The following is a 5,000-nucleotide window of genomic DNA, read 5'->3' as shown; positions in this document are numbered from 1 at the left end:
AAATCTGTCTCTGTCTTTGCCTATGTCTGGCTGTGTACCCCTCTCTCTCGCTCTGTGTGTGTGTGTGTAGATATGTAGATTTAAGTGTGTGTGTGTGTGAGTGTGTGTGTGTGTGTGTGTGTGTGTGTGTATGTGTGTGTGTGTGTGTGTGTGTGTGTGTGTGTGTGTGTGTGTGTGTGCCTGTGTAGATAGATTTAAGTGTGTGTGTAGATAGATTTAAGTGTGTGTGTGTGTGTAGATAGATTTAAGTGTATGTGTGTGTGTGTGTGTGCGAACGTGCATGTGTGTGTGTATGTATGTCGACGAGCAGAGAAGTGAGCTGTGTTCCCACCATGAATGGCACAGGTATACTACCATGGTTGTTGCAGATATATACTTTATGACTGCAGGTGTCTGGCAGCTGGTGCACGAAGGACCGACGTGGCAGAAGCGGTCAGGAAGGAGCGAAGGAGGGGAGGAGAGGAGAGAGGAGAGGAGAGGGAGGGGGGAGAGGAGAGGAGAGAGGAGGGAGGGAGGAGAGAGAGAGGGAGGGGAGAGGAGAGGAGAGGGAGGGGGAGAGGAGAGGGAGAGGGGGGGGAGAGGAGAGACAAAAGGGAGGGGGAGAGGAGAGTAGAGGAGGGAGGAGAGAGAGGAGAGGGAGGGGGAGAGGAGAGGAGAGGGAGGGGGGAGAGGAGAGGAGAGGAGAGGGAGGGGGAGGGAGGAGAGGAGAGGTGAGGGAGGGGGAGAGGAGAGGGAGGGGAGAGGAGAGGGAGGGGGGGAGAGGGAGGGGGAGAGGAGAAGGAAGGAGAGGGAAGGGAAGGAGGAGGAAGGAAGGGAGGGGGAGAGGAGAGGAGGAGAGGAGAGAGGAGGGAGGAGGAGAGGAGGGAGAGGGAGGGGTGGGGGAGAGGAGGAGAGGAGAGGGAGGGGGAGAAAGGGAGAGGAGAGAAGGGAGGGAGGGGTGGGAGGGGGAGAGGAGAGGGAGGGGAGAGGAGGGAGAGGAGGGAGGAGGGAGAGGAAGGAGAGGGGAGAGGAGAGGGAGAGGAGAAGGAGGAGAGGAGAGGGAGAGGGAGGGAGAGGAAGGGAGAGGAGAGGGAGGGGGAGAGGAGAGGAGGAAGGAGAGGAGAGGAGAGGGAGGGGGAAGAGGAGAGGAGAGGAGGGGGGAGAGGAGAGGAGAGGGAGGGGGAGGAGAGGAGAGGAAGGAAGGGGGGAGGAAGGGAGGGGGAGAAGAGAGGAGAGGGAGGGGGAGAGGAGGAAGGAGAGGAGAAGGAGAGGAGGGGAGAGGAGAGGAGAGGGAAGAGGGGGAGAGAGGAGAGGAAGGAGGAAGGAAGGAAGGAGAGGAAGAGGAGGGAGGGGGAGAGGAGAGAGGAGGGAGGGAGAGAGTGAGGGAGGGGGAGAAGGAGAGGTGAGGGAGGAGAAGGAGAGGAGAGGGAGGGAGAGGAGGAGGGAGGAGAGGAAGAGAGAGGAGAGGAAAGGAGAGGTGAGGGAGGGGGGGGGGGTATTGCTATACTCGCTATGGCAACCCATGTCGGTCTTGTGTGATAAGAAATTTACCTTGGGAGAGGGAGGGGGGAGAGGAGAGGGAGAGGGAGAGTGAGAGGGAGGGGGAGAGGAGAGGAGAGGAGAGGAGAGGGGAGGGAGGAGAGGAGAGGAGAGGGAGGGGGGGAGAGGAGAGGAGAGAGAGAGGAGAGAGGGAGGGAGGGGAGGAGAGGAGAGGAGAGAGGGAGGGGAGAGGAGTAGTGAGGGAGGGGGAGAGGAGAGAGGAGAGGGGAGGGGAAGAGGAGGGAGAGGGAGGGAGAGGAGAGGAGAGGGAGGGGGAGAGGAGAGAGGAGAGGAGAGGAAAGGAGGGGGGAGAGGGTGAGAGGAGGAGGAGAGGAGAGGGAGGAGAAGGAGAGGAGAGGAGGGGGAGGGGGAGAGGGAGAGGAGAGGAGAGGGAGGGAGGGGGAGAGGAGAGGAGAGGGAGGGAGAGAGGAGAGTAGAGGGAGGGAGAAGGAGGGGAAGTGAGAGAGGAGAGGGAGGGAGAGGAGAGGAGAGAGAGGGAGGGGAGAGGAGAGGAGAGAGGGAGGGGGGGAGCGGAGAGGAGAGGAGAGGGAGGGGAGAGAGAGAGGAGAGGAGAGGGAGGGGGAGAGGAGAGGAGAGGGAGGGTGGAGAGGAGAGGAGAGGAGAGGTGAGGGAGGGGGGGGGGGTATTGCTATACTCGCTATGGCAACCCATGTCGGTCTTGTGTGATCATAAATTTGCAAGACCCAAGCCTCGTCTCAGAACATTCCTTAATGGGAAACACTGAAAGAATCTGAACGAACGCAGATTTTTGATACGCGGGGTCACGTGATGGCGCCATGAGGCAGAAACAAGGGATCCCTTATATAAAGTGTGGTATGTGAGAAAAGAGTTTTGACGTTGACAAGACTAAAAAAAAGAAAAAGAAAAAAAAAAGAAGACAGAATGTTTAAGTATTCGTAAAACATAACAACACAGCGATCACATACATAGTGATTTAGCCTAACCTTTTTCCAACGGCCATCTTGAATATAAACAAAGCATGATTAAACATCAAAAAAAGAAAATAAAACAGCACATGATGAACGGACACTCTGAACATAAACAAGACACAATTAGGCACAAAAACATCAGAAAAAAAACAGCATAGGACATATATGCGAGCAATAAGGGTTAGATTGGCGTGTTCAGAAAAAACAGCATAGGAAATATATGCGAGCAATAAGGGTTAGATTGGCGTGTTCGGAAAAAAAACAGCATAGGACATATATGCGAGCAATAAGGGTTAGATTGGCGTGTTCGGAAAAAAACAGCATAAGACATATATGCGAGCAATAAGGGTTAGATTGGCGTGTTCAGAAAAAAAAACAGCATAGGACATATATGCGAGCAATAAGGGTTAGATTGGCGTGTTCAGAAAAAAAACAGCATAGGGAATATATGCGAGCAATAAGGGTTAGATTGGCGTGTTTGGAAAAAAAAACAGCATAGGGAATATATGCGAGCAATAAGGGTTAGATTGGCGTGTTCAGAAAAAAAAAAAAAAAACAGCATAGGAAATATATGCGAGCAATAAGGGTTAGATTGGCGTGTTCAGAAAAAAAACAGCATAGGACATATATGCGAGCAATAAGGGTTAGATTGGCGTGTTCAGAAAAAAAAAAAAAACAGCATAGGAAATATATGCGAGCAATAAGGGTTAGATTGGCGTGTTCAGAAAAAACAGCATAGGACATATATGCGAGCAATAAGGGTCAAATTGGCGTGTTCAGAAAAAAAAAAACAGCATAGGAAATATATGCGAGCAATAAGGGTTAGATTGGCGTGTTCGGAAAAAAACAGCATAGGGAATATATGCGAGCAGTAAGGGTTAGATTGGCGTGTTCGGAAAAAAACAGCATAGGGAATATATGCGAGCAATAAGGGTTAAATTGGCATGTTCCTTGGTTCTTCGTCATTAACAAGGCTGTAGACCTGTTGGCGGAGAACAAGCGAATGACTGTCAAGCTGGAAGCAGATGGCTTTTATGGCGTGCGGGCCGAGAGAACGCGAGGGTTGGTTGCTATAAAAAAAACACACACACATACAGACATACACAGACACACATACAGACATACAGACACATACAGACACACATACACATACACACACACACATATACAGACACAGACACACATGCATCCACACACACACAGACACATACGCATGCACGCATCCACACACATACAGACCATACAGACACACACACACACACACACACATGCATCCACACACACACAGACACACACGCATGCACGCATCCACACACACACACATACAGACATACACAGACATACGCACACGCATGCATGTACACACACACACGCGCGCGGACACAGACACACACACACATACACACACGTCTGTGTTTTTGTGTCTCTCTGTCTTCGTCTCTAGCTTTGTACGTCTGTCTGTCAGTCAGTCAGTTTGTCTATCTGTTTGTTTGTCTGTCTGTCTGTCAGTCAGTCTCTCTCTGTTTGTCAGTCTATATGTCTGTTTGTTTGTCTGTCTGTCAGTCAGTCAATCAGTCAGTCTGTCTATTAGTCTCTTTCTCTCTCTCTCACCCTCCCTCCCTCCCTCCCTCCCTCCCTCACCCTCTCTCTCTCTCACTCTCTCCCTCCCTCCCTCTCCCTCTTCCCTTTCTCTCTCTCACTTTCTCTCTCTCTCACTCTCTCTCTCACTCACTCTCTCTCTCTCTCTCTCTCTCTCTCTCTCTCTCTCTCTCTCTCTCTCTCCCTCCTCCTCTCCCTCACCCTTTCTCTCTCTCTCTTTCTCTCTCCCCTCTCCCTCTCCCACCCCCTCCCTCTCTCTCTATCTCTCATTCTCTCTTACGCACTTCCCCCAAAATCCTTATTTCACCCCACCCAGCGATTCGACTCCCCCCCCCCCCACCCACCCCTTTCGCAACGGACAACGCACAGGAACCAGCTACTCCCTTCGCCCAATACTTTCACGGGCGGAGTGGGCGGGGGTCCTTGACCTGTCAATGCATAACGGCCAATAACGCAAGGGCGGCCATTTTTTTTTTAAACCGATATCCTTTTACGTCCTCGCTGCCTCTCGTCTCCTGCGGGTTGTTTTATTTGTTTTTGTTTTAGTTTCGTAGGTTCGGATTTCTATTTTTGTAATTTTTGTTGGTGGGATTAATGTCTTTGAGGAAGTTTGGGTATTGAAGGTGTTTGTTCGGTATGAATATCTGAAGCGAAGCTAAGGTATTTGTTTATTTATATTTGACTTAGATTAGGCTATTAATTTCTTTTCTCTGACTATAAGTGTTATTTAATCCGTGGAATATTGGAGATATTGGGGATATTTCGGTCTTATGATAAACTAATTTACGCGGAAATTCGTAGCGTGATTATAAAACGCAAGAGTTCGAACATCGACGGAGTCTCGTGCTTCGCGAAAGACGTGACGAAAATGGAAGATCGGACGAAGGGAGTTGGATCTCCTTTCACTTCAACGGGATACGCTAAAAGGGGTTA

The sequence above is a fragment of the Penaeus vannamei genome, chromosome 40 (assembly GCF_042767895.1).
Source record: "Penaeus vannamei isolate JL-2024 chromosome 40, ASM4276789v1, whole genome shotgun sequence".
Lineage (NCBI taxonomy): Eukaryota > Metazoa > Arthropoda > Malacostraca > Decapoda > Penaeidae > Penaeus > Penaeus vannamei.
The sequence above is the reverse complement of the archived record's forward strand: the minus strand, read 5'-3'. Positions refer to the sequence as shown.